Source organism: Leptopilina boulardi, unplaced genomic scaffold (assembly GCF_019393585.1).
Source record: "Leptopilina boulardi isolate dan_hultmark-lab unplaced genomic scaffold, ZJU_Lbou_2.1 LbouV2_112, whole genome shotgun sequence".
In the NCBI taxonomy this organism is placed as follows: Eukaryota; Metazoa; Arthropoda; class Insecta; order Hymenoptera; family Figitidae; genus Leptopilina; species Leptopilina boulardi.
The window spans coordinates 1,379,079-1,396,802 of record NW_026137655.1 but is presented as its reverse complement, the minus strand read 5'-3'; the positions used below and the strand labels follow the sequence as shown (position 1 = coordinate 1,396,802).

The 17,724-nt window shown below is 25.9% G+C and overlaps 2 protein-coding genes across 3 annotated transcripts in view; one reads left to right on the top strand and one right to left on the bottom strand.

Moving 5' to 3' along the window:
- Positions 1-14,955, bottom strand: part of LOC127280156 (voltage-dependent calcium channel gamma-7 subunit) — a 33,604-nt gene extending 18,649 nt beyond the window's left edge. The window contains exon 1 of the mRNA XM_051303023.1: positions 14,623-14,955. The gene's annotated coding sequence lies outside the window, so the exon portion shown is untranslated. The remainder of the gene's footprint in view (positions 1-14,622) is intronic.
- LOC127280130 (uncharacterized) overlaps positions 1-17,724 on the top strand; it is a 93,194-nt gene that overhangs the window by 57,588 nt on the left and 17,882 nt on the right. Inside the window, exon 1 of one of the 2 annotated variants that reach the window (XM_051302989.1) lies at positions 8,704-8,713. The exons of the other annotated variant lie outside the window; for it this stretch is intronic. The gene's annotated coding sequence lies outside the window, so the exon portion shown is untranslated. Of the gene's footprint in view, positions 1-8,703; positions 8,714-17,724 lie in introns of those variants that run through there. 2 annotated transcript variants of the gene reach the window in all.

Below are 17,724 nucleotides of genomic sequence, written 5' to 3'. Positions count from 1 at the left end.
GAAATACGACGGGTGATTTTTCAAATTACTTTACTACTTGTGACAGCAAATTTCTTCTCAGAATTTCGCCTTTTACGTGTCTCGAGTTGAAACGTTTTCTGTGATTTATTCTGAGTGAACATTTAATACATCTCGTCATTTATTTCTCCGGTTTATTAATCTACGACAAAAAATTTATTATTATTATTATTTTTCTTTTTATTATTTTTATTATTATTACTATTCTTTTTATTATTATTATTATTATTATTTTCTTCAGATTACAAAGTATCGTTTATGATCAGGAAACTCCCTTCTCATTGCGTATATATATATATTTCTATATATATATATTTCTATATTTTATATGCTGTCTAGAGAAGAACTTTTATCGTTTTACTTTCATTCACTGCCTTTGTGGAGCATTATGAGACATCCGGCGCTCTGGGAAGTTTTCCAAAAGTAAAAGGAGAAGAAATTGTAGTAGATATATAGATATAAAAGTTTATTACACTCTCAGGCGTCATCCATGAGAGAAGAAGTCGACGCCGATAACCCAAAAAATTATATACAAGAGGTAACACCAATTATTCTTCAGCAACGATATATTATAACCGAGTACCCGCGGGAAACATTTAATCTTAATCCTAACATATTGCCGAGAAAATGTATCTCTCTCTTTTCTATATACATATAGAGAGAAAATGTGTTTTTGCGCCAAATTATAATTTATAATTTTATTTCAAAGAGTTTTCCAAATTTTTTTTTTAATGATAAGAAAAGAATTATTTACTGATAATATTATAGAAAAATATATATATATTTTTTTTTATAAATAGAGAGAATTTAAAAATTTTTTGTTATCAGTGGTAAAAGTTATTTTTAGTCAGACAAAGTATTCTTAAGTCTAGATATCATGGTATTAGTAGAAGAATACAGTAATGGTCAGACAAAAAGTCTTTTATGTTTTTTATGAGTCAGTACAAGAAGAAAAATACAGTTACACTTAGAAAAAGCAATTTAAACTTTTAGAATTTTTGTATCAGTAGTAAAGGTCAGTGATAGTGAGACAAAATATTTTTTACGTTGTAATTTCACTTATCAGTGATAAAAAATTGTTTTAATGGGAAAAAAGTTTTTTAATTCTTGAAATATTGTTATCAGTAGTGAAAAATGGTCGGGCAAAATATTATTTCAGTTTTAAAACTTGTAAACAGTGGTAATTTACAATGCTGGGCAAAAAAAAAATAATTTACATTCTTTGCAATTTTTCAATTAATATTAGAGAAATTCTTTTTTGCCACTCAACGTTCTTATTTTTTGTAAATAATGTTTTAGTAGGATTAGTAGCATTAATAGCATTCACGTTTAAATTGTGCGAAAAAAATTCCACAGTAGTAGAAGTTAGTTTTAGTCAGACATAAATGCTTTCAGTTTTTCAATTTTTGTTGTCAGTAGTAAAATATATTTAAGTCAGATAATTTTTTTTATTTTACGATTTTCAGTACTAGTAGCAACAGTCGGTTTTAGTCAGACAAAATAGTTAAAATTGTTAACAGTAGTAAAAGTCAGTTTTAGTCAGTCGGAAAAATTTGATACGATTTTTATTGTCAGTAGAATGAAACAGTTTGAATCAGACAATTCATTGTTGTTTTATGTATATTTAATGAGAATTATTATACTTGTTACACTTGTTATATATGTTATTATTTTTGAGTTTTTGTTTTTTTTTTAATTACTTCTAAAAATATTTTTTTTCCTTTGAAAGTAACTAAATATTTACCTGAAACAGGGAAAAGTTTCTCTAGAATATCGAAAGATTTAACTGAAACAAGTAAAACTTTTGTTACTACAGTAAAACGTTTCGCAGTTCCAGGTAAATCTTTTTTTCCGAGTATTAAATTATGTATAGATAATATTAGTAGCAACAGACATTTTTAGTCAGACGTAGTATTTTAATCTCCTAAAAATCTGTTATCAGTAGTATAACACATTTTTAGTCAGACGTAATATTTTAATCTCCTAAAATTCTGTTATCATTAGTATAACACATTTTCAGTCAGACAAAAGTTTTATAATTTTAGGTCTTTGAGTATCAGTAGTAAAAGTCAGTTTTAGTCAGCCAACAAAATTTTTTCACCCTCAAATCACATTTTCTCGTGACCGTAGTAAATAATTATTTTAGTTAGACGTAGTTTTTAGTTCTAGTAATTTAAAATCGAAGTAGTAAAAGTCAGTTTTAGTCAGACATAAATGTTTGATACGATTTTTATTGTCAATAGAATGAAACAGTTTGAGTCAGACAATCCATATGTAAAATTCTTGAAATTTTATTATCAGTAGCAAAACACAGGTTTAGTCAGGCAAAAAAGATTTAAATTCTCATAATTCTCGTTTTAGTAGTAAAATAGAAATTCAGTCAGACAAAACGACTTTAATTCTTTTATACTTCTAGCGTAAGTAGTAAAATAATAATTTAGTCAGACGAAACGGTTTAAATTCTTCTAATTCTGGTGCGAGTAGTAAAAACCAGATTTAGTCAGACTGTATATGTGTTTTACTACTGAAAATAAAGATAAAAAAATTTTGTCTGACTACACAGGTGTTTTACTACTGAAAATAGAGATAAATAAATTTGGTCTTACTATAAAGATGTTTTACTATTAAAAATGGAAATAAAAATTTGTTGTCTGACCAAAACAGTAATTTACTACTAAAAGTAGAAATAACAAAATTTTGTTTGACTATAAGGGTGTTTTACTACTAAAAATAAAGATAAAAAAATTGTCTTAAAAAATTTTTGTCTGACTATAAGAGCGTTATACTACTAAAAATAGAGATAAAAAAATTTGGTCGTACTATGAAGATGTTTTAATATTAAAAATAGACATAAAAATTTCTGTCTGACCAAAACAGTAATTTACTACTAAAAGTAGAAATAACAAAATTTTGTTTGACTATAAGGGTGTTTCACTACTAAAAATAGAGATAAAAAAATTTGGTCGTACTATAAAGATGTTTTACTATTAAAAATAGAAATAAAAATTTGTTGTCTGACTATCACAGTATTTTACTACTGAAAAATGAAATAAAAAAATTTTGTCTGAAGAGAAGAGTGTTTTACTACTAAAAACAGTGCAAAGTAGTTTATATTCTAAGTAGTAGAAAATAAATTTAGTCAGACATTAAATTTTAAATTTTTGTAATTTTTTTTTTTTGAAATTTTTGAAAAAATTGCAAATATCTTTTTGTTTTTGTCAGAAAGCTAAGTGTGCATTGACTTTTTTTCATCTATCTCTGTATAAATATCGAAAAAGAAAAGAAAATATTGTTTCCCTGCCATTTTTATTGAAATGTTGATTTTACCTTTTGTGAGAGAATTGCATTTTTCAAAAGTCTGTCTATGTATCTACATATACATTATTCGAGACATTCAAAAGAGGTTAGTTGACAATAATAGAATAGAGAAAAGTCGTAGAGATATAAAAAAAAGACATAAGAATCTCGGCGAAAGTATATATATATATATATATATATATATATATATATATACATAAAAGGACTCATGATCTATGAATTGTAAAGTTCCGCTGTTTATATATTCAGTACCTTTAGCACATTGGTGTATTTCAAGTATAATATATATATATATACATACAGACTGTAAAAAAGGATAAAAAGAAGGAAAAGAATAGGAACAAGCAAATATGCAAAAGGGCGCTCTGGGGCGCAAGGAAATTATATGTAACTCGAAGGAATGCAAAATCAGAGGCCACAGGGACTTAGGAAGCGTCTCATGTCCATAAATTCTGTTGGTGGTCTTTCAACAACGAGAGGAATTTTCCCCGCGAGGAAAATAATGTTAGGTCGAGTGAAAAACAACTTGACGCTTGATGATGTTATAACAGAGAGACAGAGAAAAAGCAGTGTGTGAAAAGCTTTCAAGCACTTTTTTCATTTTTTCATTTTTTTTTCTAATAAAGTAATATTTTTTTCATTAAATTTTTTTCACAAGAACTGTTGCTTTTATTCAGCTGTTATTTTTCTCTTCTACTTTTTTTTACAAATATGCGGTTATATATGTTAAATAAACATTAAAAAAAGAAAATAAAGTCAAAAAAATAAATTTGATTGAAAATCAATTTCACGACTCTATTTTATTAAAAAAAACTAAATGAATGCCTATATAAACGTGAAAGTAAACGAACGAGAAGATTTTTCTAATGGAAAAAATTCGTATTATTTTTAAATCAATTTCGTTTCAATGATTTTATTTCTCCAGTAAATAAAAATATAGTTCTCGTTTAGTAATTGCAAAAATAGATCAAGGTGAGTATAAATAAATAAAAAATATTTATACATTTTTGATATAAATGAAAATTTATAATTATATCAAAAAAAAAATTTTAGAATCCGATTATGAAAATTGTTTTGTTAAATTGGATATATAATATTTGATATATATCATAGATTGAAGTCTGCAAAATTAAATTGGGTGATTATAGATTTTTTTTTTAATTTTTAACAACTCTGATTAAAGCCATTTAATAAAGTTATGTACGTGTACATAATTACTTCGTTAAATTTTCGAAAATTGTTCTGCAAATTTCGCTCAACAGAAATGATCAGATAAAATTTTAATCTGTTATTATTAGGCAAATATGTTTACATAAGCATCAGAGATTTATATAAATTTACCCACATTTCATTGTTCATTAAATCTTCATTAATACAAATTATGTATTTTTAAATTGTTTTCCAAAAAATTTTACTCCATTCCAAAAGTCATTTTATTAGTTTATTACAATTAATTTTTAAAAAAAAATTTCAGAGTGTTCAAGGAAAGACTGTATATAATATTTTATTTAAAGAAGATTAAAATAGAGATAAAAGTGATGAATTTGTTTTGGTACAAAACTCAAATCTATAATTTAAGTTACTTTTTAGGGATTTATTTTTCATATGTATATAGTCGTTTGAATGTCTTTTGAAGCTTCATCAAATTGTACGCGAGTATTTGCAAAACGGGACGGTTATCGGAAACGCGTTAGTCGAATCCGAGGAGTATGATCCGATTCATCCAACGGTGACGAATAGAGGGGAATAAAAATTTGAAACGGAATACAAAACTTCCCATCAATCCACTACTACGTTTTTTGAATATTTATTCATTTTTATTCGTTGAAATCAACCGAAAACTGGCACACTTAGGTCATGGAAAAAAAGGGGAAATGTCTAAACTTTACACTGAAAAAAAATATATATATTTGAATGCAAAATAAAAATTATTCGAAACAAATGAAAATTATTTAATATAAATTATTTATTCACAAAAAATTAAAAGGCATTAAAATAAGCTGCAACGCTTATTATTTTAATGCTTTTTAATTTTCTGTGTTTATTTGATAACAGTCCAGTAATCGATTATTCAAATCAAATAATTTTTGTGCCTAAAGTTCTGTATACAAAAAATTTGTTTGTTTTGAATTTCTAAAAATTCGATTCAATTATTTGATTTTATTTATATTCACTCAGCGAGAGAAAAAAGAAAATTTAATTTCAATTTTATATTTTCTTTTCCCTTCTTTCGAAAGTAAAGCGAGAGAATTAGAAATGTAAATTTGACTTTGAAATGTTACCAAGAGGCGCGGTTATAATATTTAACCTCTTGGCTCTATACATATACATATATATAGGAAATGTAGTTTACAGAGGATCATTAATCTTCGGGAAAACGTAGAAACTCATTCTCACCCGGGGGCTAGTCAATATTATTCTCCTAATTCCAGGGAAAATAAATGGGTAGGAAAAAAAGAAAGAAAATAAAAAAAAAAAAATGCAAAAAAATTTTCATTAGTCCTCGAAAGTGATCGAATTTTGTGATTTACAAGTTCAATAACGTCAGAATTGGCATGAAACGTGTAAACCAGGGTACCAATATTATTATGATATTTGGTAACACGTTGGATTGACATTTATTTTTCTTCATTTGAAAAACCTTTTTGAAATATATATATATATTTTGATATTTGTTGGAAAAAACGGATTTTGGCTTTTGCGAGAATAAGGAGTAACAGAGAGAGAGAGAGAGAGAGAGAGAGAGAGAGAGAGAGAGAGAAGGAGAGTTTGCTCGCTAGTTCTTGGCCTGTCTAGCAGTGTGAAACTAATTTACGTGGCCCTACTGTAAGTTCGTGATTTATAGTTTCTCCGTTTCCTGTAGTTGATGAGGAAGCGGTCGCTTTTCCTTCTCCCAACGTTCATTCCTTCGTTCTTCCTTTCATCCTACCCCCAAACATCTTATCCTCACTCCTATTGGCCAAGAACCCAAGTTATCCTCTTTGCTGTGAGTTTACTGAGTGAGAGAGAAAGAGAGAGAGAAAGTAGCAAACTGTCACATGTTAGCAGAATGTTTCTCAAAAGTTCGCGCAGAAAGTCTTTTGAGTGACGTTCACTCTAAAGTGTTGTTACAAAAAAAAGACTATCCTTCAGATGATATCACTTCTCTGTGGTGTGTATATATATTTTTTTTTTCTTCTTTACTTTATATATTATCAAGCTGTGTGTACTGTATAAAGATCGATGATCTCAAAACTTTTCGTTATTGAGTTTTTTTTTTTTGTATGTACGGACTCGATAAAACTTATATTCTTTAAGAGGATTAGAAATACTATCAATCTGTCGAGGTCACTTAATTTGTAGTAGAGAAGAAAACTCATTTAGGAGTTTAAGAAAAAATATTGTTTTCTCTCACAAGTAAAAAAAGAGGTAAAAAGTTTTAAAAATTTGTTAGAATTTTAATTTAATCGAATTTTATTAATTGTCATTGAGCTGAATTTTATTTGTTCGAATTATTTCCATATTTTTTTGGATATTTTATTATTTCCTAAAAGAAAGTTTTTTTTTAATTACATAGAAAAAATTGATGTACATTAATATATAAGAACGTACTAGTCAGACGAATATCAGAAAGTTGGTGTTAGTAGTAGAAGACAGTCGTAGTCAGACAAATAATTTTTCCCCTCGAATTGCTAAGTAGTAAAGTACTGTTTAAGGCAGACATCACTAATTTTTAACTATTAAATTTATTTATAACTCATTTATTTAATTTAACTATTTTAGTATAGTAGACGCAAGTTTTAGTCAGACGAAACATTAGAAACTTTTGAAATTTTGGTATCAGTAGTAAAATGCAGTTCTAGTCAGACGGACAATTTTAACGCTTTAAATATTGTAATCCAGTAGTAAAAAAATTTATTAGTCAGACAGAACTTTTTCAATTCCTAAAAAACTTAATGTAAGTAGTAAAAGACAGCTTTCGTCAGACAAGGCATTTTTATATTTAAAATTAATAAAATACTAAATGCCGAAATATCAGAAATAATGTTTTTATAATTCTGTAGCAAGTAGAAGAAACTATTTAAGTCAGGCAGAACAATTTTTTAAGACTTCATATCCTGGTTTAAGTAGTATAAGATATTTTTAGTCAGACGAAGATTTTTAAATCCTTAAAACATTATTAGTAGTAAAGGGCAGTTAGGGACAGACGCAAAAAATGAATTTTTGTTATTTTAAGTAGTAATTGTCACATTTAGTCAGACACTAAAACTGTATTCCATTCAGTAGTAAAATAACATTGTAGTCAGACTGTAATTTTGTTCTTATAATTGTAAGTAGTATAGGACAAATGAAGTCAGACAAAATATATAAACTTTTGTATTTTTAGTACAAGTAGTAAAATACGGTTTTAGTCAGCAAGTTTAAATTTTTGTTATTACAGTAGTAAACGACTGTTACGATCAGACAAAAACGGTTGAAATTCCTGTTATCCTGGTAGAAGTAGTACAAAATATATTCAGTCAGACAAGTTCTAAATTCATGTTATTTTTACATTAGTAACAAATGACACTAACAGTCACACAAAACATGTAAAAAAAATTTAAAAATTCTGTCAGTAGTAAAAGGACATTTTAGTCAGACAAATTATTTTTAATTCCGATATAAAATTAAATATTTTTAAATGTTTTTTTAATTTTTTACAAACTAGGTGTTTCTTTCTCAAACTTAGGAAAACAAACCACCCGCCGATAAACTTTTAATTAATAAATTAATTAACAAAAATGAATATCGAACAAGTTTAATTAAATTTTCCTTTTTTGAAAAAAAAAATAATTTCTCAAATAACCCGTACTATATTTTACAAACTAGGGCATATATATAATATAGAAATCATATTTATAGATTATTGAGAAAGCTATTTTGGATGTTTTCCAATTTTAAACTATATATATATGTGTAACTAAATATATCTATATATCGTTAAATAGTAAATTAATTAATTAACAGAGCATGACAGTAAAGAACGACTTTAATTTAACGATCTTTGGATTTATATGAAATGAGATGAAGAGAAGAGGGTTAAGCTGAAAAATATATATATATATAGAGAATGAAAGAGGGACTAAAGAAAATAGGGTTGGGAAAAAAAATGTGACTGTGGAAAAATAGGATTTTACAAAGCAGACTGAAGTATAAAAAGGATGAAGATAAAACGAGATTTATGCAATGTGCAAATTTTCTTGCTAAACTTTTAAATTTTATGCTTCTGTGTTTCATGTGAAAATAAAAAAAAAGTTCTCACTAAAAAAAACTAAATCTTTTTTTTTTTTCAAAAATGCAATTTTTTAAAAATATTTTTCGCTAATTAAATACACATTTAATTTTAATTTAAAAAAAATTTATTAAACAATAAAAAGCAAAATCAAACAAAATGAAAACAAAAAATAAATAAAAATATAAAATCAGGAAAAAAATTATACGAATAATAAAATATTTTATATTTTTATTCCATTATTAATAAATGAATATATCTAATAAATAGAAGAATAAAAATAAAAATAAAGGGAATAGGGAATAAAAATAAAATGCAGAGAAGAAATACGGAATAAAAATAAAAACACGAGAAAAATAGAGCAGAAAAGAGGATATTTAAAAAAAATCAAGTTTTGTTATTAGTAGCTCGTATAACAAAAGAGAGGATAAAATTATTAATTTTAATTTTTAATAATAAATCAAAATTATAAGACAGAAAATTTTGTTGCTAATTTTTTTGGTAATTTAAACTTAAATTCTCATTTCGATTTTTATTTTAATATTACTGGAATTACAATATATAAATTTTGAGAATATTGTCTTAAAAGCAATAAATTAATGTTTCTTGCGAGACAATTTTGCGCAAGGCATATAATTCGTTGATACGCGACAGAACTAAAATTGAGTTTAAGGGCAATATAATAGGGGCAAGGTATATTGTTCTCTCGGGCCAAAATTTCACGAAATTCACCTCTCCTTAGGTAACTTGAAACCCATTCCCTACGTCAAGTCCCGAATAAATTATGCAAATGCATCTATCGTTCTTCGTGACACTTCGTCTTTCCGTTTGCGAACGATTCAACTAAAGTCGGGTGCAAAAAAAAAGAAGAAAAAAAAAATCTCTACATTTCAATTTAAAACTTTAAAGAGTGACGACGATCCTCCACTTCTTGCCGATTGCTCGCTTTCAAATAAAATTTATTCCTTCGCCCTCTCCTCTTTTTTTTTCTTCCCTTTCTCTTTTTTATAAGATCATGAATCCAAATTCAATTGGCAATTGCATATTTCAAAATGGAACCCTTAATGAATTGAACTTTGCTCTTATAGTTCTATGATCTTTAAAATTTAAGAAATATGAAAAAAACTTAATTTAAATTTAAAAAATATTACAGTATTTCTAAATTTTTTTAATTTTAATTTTAATTTTAATTAAAAATTGTAATATTGTCAGTTGCATAAAAGTGAAGAGATATTATGAAGCAGAACTCTTTGTTTCGATTACTAATAATAATTTACCCTCAATTCTGACAATAGATAAGAGGACAAATTTTAATGACATGAAATTTAATAATCAAAGCTTTATCCTGGATTATGTATTTAATGAGCAAAATCACATTTAATCAACGCAATAACAATATATATAAAATTTTTGATACATGATAAAATTAAATTGTACTTATAGAATTTCATTTTGTCAATATTATTGTTACAACAATTATGATAACAATAAAGTTGGTTTTTAATTGAAATGTAGACATTAAAAGATTATGATTTTCCATTCTGAAAATCCTGGTAAGTAGTATAAGAACGTTTTTTGTCGGACAAAGTCATTTAATACACTCGTAATGTTAAGTAGTAAAGGGCTGATTTAGTCAGACAATAAAATACGAATTTTTTTAATTTAATTTTTTTTTTCAACTTAATTTTATTTTTTTACATTTTTCATTGGAAAAAATTGTCAAAATTCTTCTAAAATTAATATAAGTAGTAAAATTTCAATGAGAGTAAAACAATTGAAATTTTTTTTGGAATTTTTATATCAGTGGTAAAATACAGTTATAGTCAGACAAAATATTTTTAATTATTAGATTTGGTATAAGTAGTAAAAGACGGTTTTAGGCAGACGAAATATATTTTTAAATATTTTGAGTTTAATAAGAAAAAAAATATATTAAGTAGTATAAACAAGATTACGTCCGCCAAATCCACTAAATTTTTTGTAACATAAGTAGTAGAAGATTTATTTAGTCGGACAAGTTTCAAATTCTCGAACTTTTTTTATCACTAATAACGACAAAATTTATTAGCCTTAAAATCCCGATATCAGTAGTAAAAGACATCGACGGTCAGACGAAATTTTAAAAATCCTGTTATCAGTAGTGAAAAATAATTTTAGTCAGGCATAATAGATAAAAATTTTCACAATTGTGTTTTCCGTAGTAAAAAAACAGTCAGACAGTGTTCCAAATTTTTGTAATTTTTTTCAGCAGTAGTAATACACAATTTTAGTCAGACTGAATAAAATTCTTGAAATCTCAGTATCAGTAGTAAAAGATCGTTTAAGTCAGACAAACTAAATTAAATTTTCATTAATTTGATACAAGAAGTAAATAATTGTTAGAAATAATTATAAAAAAATAATTTGTTTACATAATAAATAATAATTTATAATAATAATAATAATTTATAATAATAATAATAGTAATAATAATAATAATAATAATAATAATTTAATAATAAATAAGTAGAAATTGTTTAATTCCTTTTGATTCTGGTACACGAAAAAAGAGATTTACCTGGAACAGCGAAACGTTTCACTACAGTAGTAATACTGTTTACTTTACTGTTTACTTGTTTCAGTTAAATCTTTCCATATTCTAGTGAAACTTTTCGCTGTTTCAGGTAAATTTTTTTTTCCTTGTATAAGTAGTAAAAAAATAGATTTAGTCGAACTGGTTTTTAATTTATTAACTTCTTTTATTAGTAGCAACAGGCAATTACGGTCAGACAGTGTTTAATCTTTTTTCTCTCAAATATTGACTACTGGCGCAATGCTGGCAAAATACTGGCACCTGTACCGCGCCAGTAGTGAACTCTAGCAATTCTTTGTAGGGTTAAAATTTTCAAATCAGTAGTCAAATATCTTTTTAGTCAGAAAAAAACCTCTTAAACATGAAAATTTAGTATTAGTAGTAAAAGAAAGTTATGGTCAGACATTCTTCAAATTCAAATTTAATTTGTTATCCAAACGTCTCTAATGTGTAATTCAACATTCTGGGAAAATTTTAATTTTAATTAAAAAAGCTTTATTTTCTAAAGTAACTAATGAATATAAATTTTAATTTTAAAGTTAAATTAGAAAAAAATACGATCTCTAAAGTTAAATTGGTAAATAAAATTTCTGTGAAAATAAAGTTCAATTTATAATAAAGTTACATGAACATATTTGATAGTGGTTTATAATTAAATTTTAATTAATATATCCTTACAATCATTATAAATGTAATAATACTCAATTCGCGTATAGTATGCAGTCAATACAATAGTGATTGCACTGAATGCATAAATGTTAACTAAATATTCTAATTGTTAAAACGTTGATTGAATTTAATTTGGAAAATATTATTATTAAATTGTATATTATTCATCTTGATATACATGAAGGTGCGAGAGAGACGAGAGAGACAAGAGAGAGTGAGAGAGAGAGAGAGATGATTCTGAAATTTCGATTCTGTGTAATGGAGTTGAACAATCAATGTTGGTACGGTAAATCAATGTCGATAAATTAACACATGGGCTGTCGTAAAAGAGGGGACAGTATTCCCAGTGAGGGATAGAGAGAAAGAGAGATGGATATATAGAGGAAGAGAAGCGACACAACAATGGATAATTATCTTGTTATTTAACGATGTAATAGAAAGACGAGATTGTGTTTAGGTATACCTAGAATTTTCAACGAGTACTTACAAATGAACAGAGGTTTGCGCTAAGGTATTCTCTATCTCCATAAATTTGCTTTTATGATAAGATTTCCTCTCTTCCTCTCTCTTTCTCTCCTACAATACTCTTTTGAAACATTATTAGCTTATCTTAACCAAGAAACTTTGAATAATCTTGTCCACCAGTTCTCAATTCCCCATGCCACTCTTAAATTATTACTTTTGCAAAAAAAAAAAAAAAAAAATTTACCCCCGCAGAAAATTAGATTATCTTTCCTGTCAAAATAAAAAAAGTTTACTTTCCACTTTTTTTTATACAGAAGAAGATATTTTCAATTTGTGTCATAAAAACTATTACGAAAGATTCTGCGATCTTTTCTACTTTTGTTATACAGTAAATGTAACTTAATTTAATCTTAATAGAAAAGGGTTTATAATAATAATAATAATAAGAAACAAAAATTTTATAAATTTTTTGATTCAAATTTTTCGTTCCCAAAAAAACAGCTTTTCGTTGGTTAAAAAAATCTTCTTCTTCTTTTTTTTGTTAATAATTAAAGAAAGTGCAAGTTTTTTTTTTTGCCTGAAATGAAGTTAAATTGCCGGCGTTTCTCGATTTCCTAACGAAATTATTCATTGATTTCATTCTTGGCAAAAAGGCAGGAAAGAGGGAATCTAAATTTAAATTGCAGGATAATTAAGTTTTTTTTAAAAAAGTACCCCAATAAAAATAAAGGAATTTTTCGTGCTAAAAAAAAATTATTCACAATTTATATATATATACAAAAAAAAATGCAAAAAAAAAATGTCTTACATACAAATTCTGTATATATATCTAATATATAATCGTGAAATTTTTCTCCCGAGGAAATGCTGCGAAAATTGCAAGTCTCTAGAATCCGATTTTTTTTCTCCCCGACCAAATTATCCGTGAAAAGCATAGTCGTCGATGAAAGGATTCAACTTACAGGCTTCTCTCTTTTACATTTTTTGACTTTATTTGCCATGTCGTTGACTCGTGCGCTTTGCGCAAAGCTTAATTTACTGATTATATCGCAATATCTAGCGGAAGAAATGTTGAATTAAATGAGAATATATTCCACCTTTTTTTTTTAAATAAATGGATTAGAAAACGACAAATTTCAATTATTAATTAAATCTTTAATAAAAGAAATTTGTCAAGTTTGAAAATTTAATTACGAAAGTTATTAATTAGATTAATTAACAATACTGTAATTTAGTTGTAATGTAATTTAATTCTTATCTATAATAATTTATAATTTAATAATAATAATAACAATATAATTTCTTCGTAATGAAATTTAATAGTAACTTAATTCTATATATATATTAATATACACTGAAAAAAAATTTATTTGATTTAAATAATCGATTACTTGACTATTATCAAGTAAAATATTTATTCTTAACAAATAATTATTATTTGAGTCGCAATTAAATGGTATTTGTTTCGAATACAGAAATTATTGGTTCTAATACAGAAAATATTGGACCAAATACAAAAAATTTTGGTTCGAATACAATTTATTTAATTCAAATATAAAAATCAATTTGTTTCAAATAAATATTTATTTAATAACAGTCAATTAATCGAGTATTTGAATTAAATAATTTTTTTTTTTACACTTGAATCAATTACATTGATAAATATCATCAAAATATTCATGTATTAAAAAATCTGAAAATAATCTAAAATCAAGTACAATTAAAATCAATTTTTGATAGGAGAAAAGTTGAGTGTAATAAAAAATAATTAAAAGTTAATCATAATTTTAATTTTTATTAAAACTTTTGGAAATATTAAATATTTTATTACAAAATCAATTTGACAGAATATTAATTGAAATATAATCCGATTATATAGATACGATATATTTAATTAAAACTTATTTTCAGAGACAATTTAACGAATGAATTTTCATTGCAGAAAAATGAATGAATATTTTTTACAAAGAAAAAAAGAAATCAAATGAAAATCATTTTTTAAAAATGAATTTTTTTTTAATATTCTCCCAAAAAAAAAGAAGATATCATTTTTTTTCTAATTTATTCCCATGCCAGTTCCATTTTCAGCTCCATTCTCCTCGGAAATCTACATAACTACAAATTCCCTCCCTCCCCCCTCTCTCCTCTCTTTTGAACGCGAATGTCGACACGTGCTTTGGCTAAGTTTATGACTCTTGCATTGATCGCAAACAGGATACATAGTACGGTTCTGTTGTCTATCTACTTTGTCCCCCACCCCCCCTCCAACATCATAATTCTCAAAATCGGATTTTCCAAAAAAAAAAAAATGAAAATTCCAAAAGCTTACCCATTATTTTCCACTCATGATTTCCATGATGTACTATAATTTAAACCCCACAATTATTATTTTGTTTTCCGCCGAAACTTTTTGATAAAAAAAAAAAATTTTTTTTTTTTGTAATGAATAGAATTTTATATCACAAAAAATGATTTATTTATTTTTTTTGAGATAAAAAGTATGTTTATATAAGTGAAATAAAAAGTAGGAATGAAAATTAAATTTTCGTGCCGAGGGAGTTTGTTATATTATTAAAGGTTTTTTCTTTGATGAAAAATGAAAAAAACTCCTGCTTACGAGACCTTCCCCGTGGAGGTTGTAAATTCGACTGCCGGTCGACGCCCGACGCTCCAGCAGCACCAGCGTCGCGACGTACCCTTCTCTATATCCCTTCTTCTCTTTCTCTCTCTCTCACTCTCTCTCAACATCCACGTTTCCAACCCTCCCAACCTCCTTCCATCTCAACTAAGCTCTGTCCTCTTTCTCTCTCTCACCCTTCCTCATAGCATCAACCCCCTTTTCATCCTTGCCCTCTCTCGCACTATTTTCCCTCTCTTTGTTTTCCTTTGACTCCTGTATATATATATATACGTATATCCTATATATATGCGCGCACGAGTAAATTTTCACGCAAGCGCATCTCCTCAAAAGTGTGTCCTCTAACATTATATATATATATATTTGCTCGTCGTAGATTTTTGAAGGATAATATGCGCTCAAAAGAGAAAAAGTCCTCAATGTCCTTTAAGGAGTTGTTGATAGAAGATATTAAAATGTGAGAAAAATTTATTTTCCCACGACCTTGACAATAAACGCACACGCTAAAAAATTTATAAACAGTGACATAGCAAAAGTACAATATTTAAAAAATAAGGAAAACTATTTAATAGATTACTTATAACGTTTAACAAGTTTAAATATAGTCACTATTTTCATTTTCTTAAGGAAATTGAATATCTCCTATGATAGTTAAAATAAATACTGTTTCAGAGATATTGTATTTATATTCTATTCATAATATATATTTAGTATAGTTAAATCTCATAGAAAATTTTATTTTCTCTATTCTCGCGAAAATGGATTATCGCTAAGGCGATATTAACTATACTTATAACTATTCCAGAGATTATTTTCGTTAGTTTATACAAAGTTTTTTTAGCGTGCATGTGATACAATTTTTTTTTTTTTTTTTTATTACAATTTCTTCAGTAAGTATATAAAAAATTTGTTATTTTTTGCTTAAATCTAATTTTGCCTATTCTTAATATATTATAAAAAAAATAAATAAAAAATTAGTTAAAATTTTATCAACTATTTTTTAGAATATAGCAAAAAAGTTAGATATTAGTTTGAATTAGTTAAAATTTTGTTCCAATTGAATTCGGAACGCATGAATATCACACTGAATTTTGTTGAAATTTCTACAATGTCGAATTTTCTAAAGTAGAAATTAAACTAGAAATTGAATTTCCATATTTCGGAATTTTTATATCTAGAATTCATAATTAATTTTTATTCAGCCACAACAGTAAAACAGATTTTAACCGAATTGGCATTTAAATAGAATTCTCATCATAATTTCGACCAATTTTTAAATATCAGAATTTTTAAAATTCACCTAAACGTCATTTGACAAAATTTTTATTTCCAAAAATTGGCATTTGATAGAAATTTTGAAAATGGCGAATTTTCATTTGATCGAAATTTCGGACAAAATCAAAATTCGGACGTTTGCAAATTTCGGTCAAGTGAAAATTCGGTGATTTGGTAATTCCCTTCAATGACAATTCGTACAAATAAAACTTTGGACAAATAAAATTTCGATGAAATAAAAATTCTATTCAAAAATACGACTAAGTAGAAAAGGTAAATTTTAGTCAGACAGTGCGTTTCAGATTCTTGTAAATTTTGCATCAGTAGTAAAAGACAGTTTTAGTCAGACGATTAATTTTTATTATGATGAAAATAAGTAGTAAACAACTACTATGATCAGATAAAAATTATTCTTGTAATTTTTTTACAAGTAGAAACAGACAGTTACAGTCAACGTATAAAATTCGTGAAATTCTAAAATCAGTAGTAAAACACAGTAGCAGAACGTTTATTCTTTTGAAATTTTGATATCAGTAGTAAAAGATATTTTTAGTCAGACTAAACTTCGGAAATTTTTTAAAAATTTAGTAATATGTAGTAAACAAAATAAACGGGCTGACAAAATTCTAGAAATTTTACCTGTCAGTAGTGTAAGAATATTTTAGTCAGACAAACAATTTTAAAATTTTTGTAATTTAGTATCAGTCATAAAACCTAATTACAGTCAGGCAAAATTGATTAATCTCGAAATTTTTCTATTAGTAGTAAAGGACATGTAAGGTTAGACAGTAGTAAAAGAAATTTACAATCAATTTATTTTTAAAATTCGGTGTAAGTAGTAAAAAATAGATTTAGTCAGTCTGTATTTTTTTCCACCTTTGTTGTCAGTAAAAAAAGTAAGTTCCAGTCAGACAACGTATTGTAAATTCCTACTATTTTTGTATTAGTAGTAAAATACTATTATAGTCATACTAAATGAATAAAAGTCTCGCTATCTTTGGTATGAGTAGTAAAATAAATTTCCAGTCAGACAAATATTAAAAGACAACGTTTAATTACTTAAATTATAATTTAAAAAAAACTTTTCAATTTCCCTTTTTGCAAGATATTAAATTGCTTTTATAGAAAATGAATTTTAAAATATATTTTAAATTACATTAAAATATCAATCTACAAAATTATTTGGTATTTTTTTTATGCAACGGATATTAAAATTCTATTTTGCAATATTGGTAAAAAAAATTGTCTCGTCTTAAAATTAAATCAAATTGACGATGTATCTTTACTCACTACTTATTAAAAGAGAGTATAAAAATTTTCTTCTACATTTTTGTTTGATTTTTATATATTATTTCTCAAACACTGAATTAAGTTACAAAATTGTTAAATTATTGTTTAATTTATTTATTATCATTATAAAATTATTAATTACTATTACTATTATTATTTTTATTATTATTTTTATTGGTAAATTATTATTTACTAATTTTATTCAACCTGTGCTAAACATATATAAAT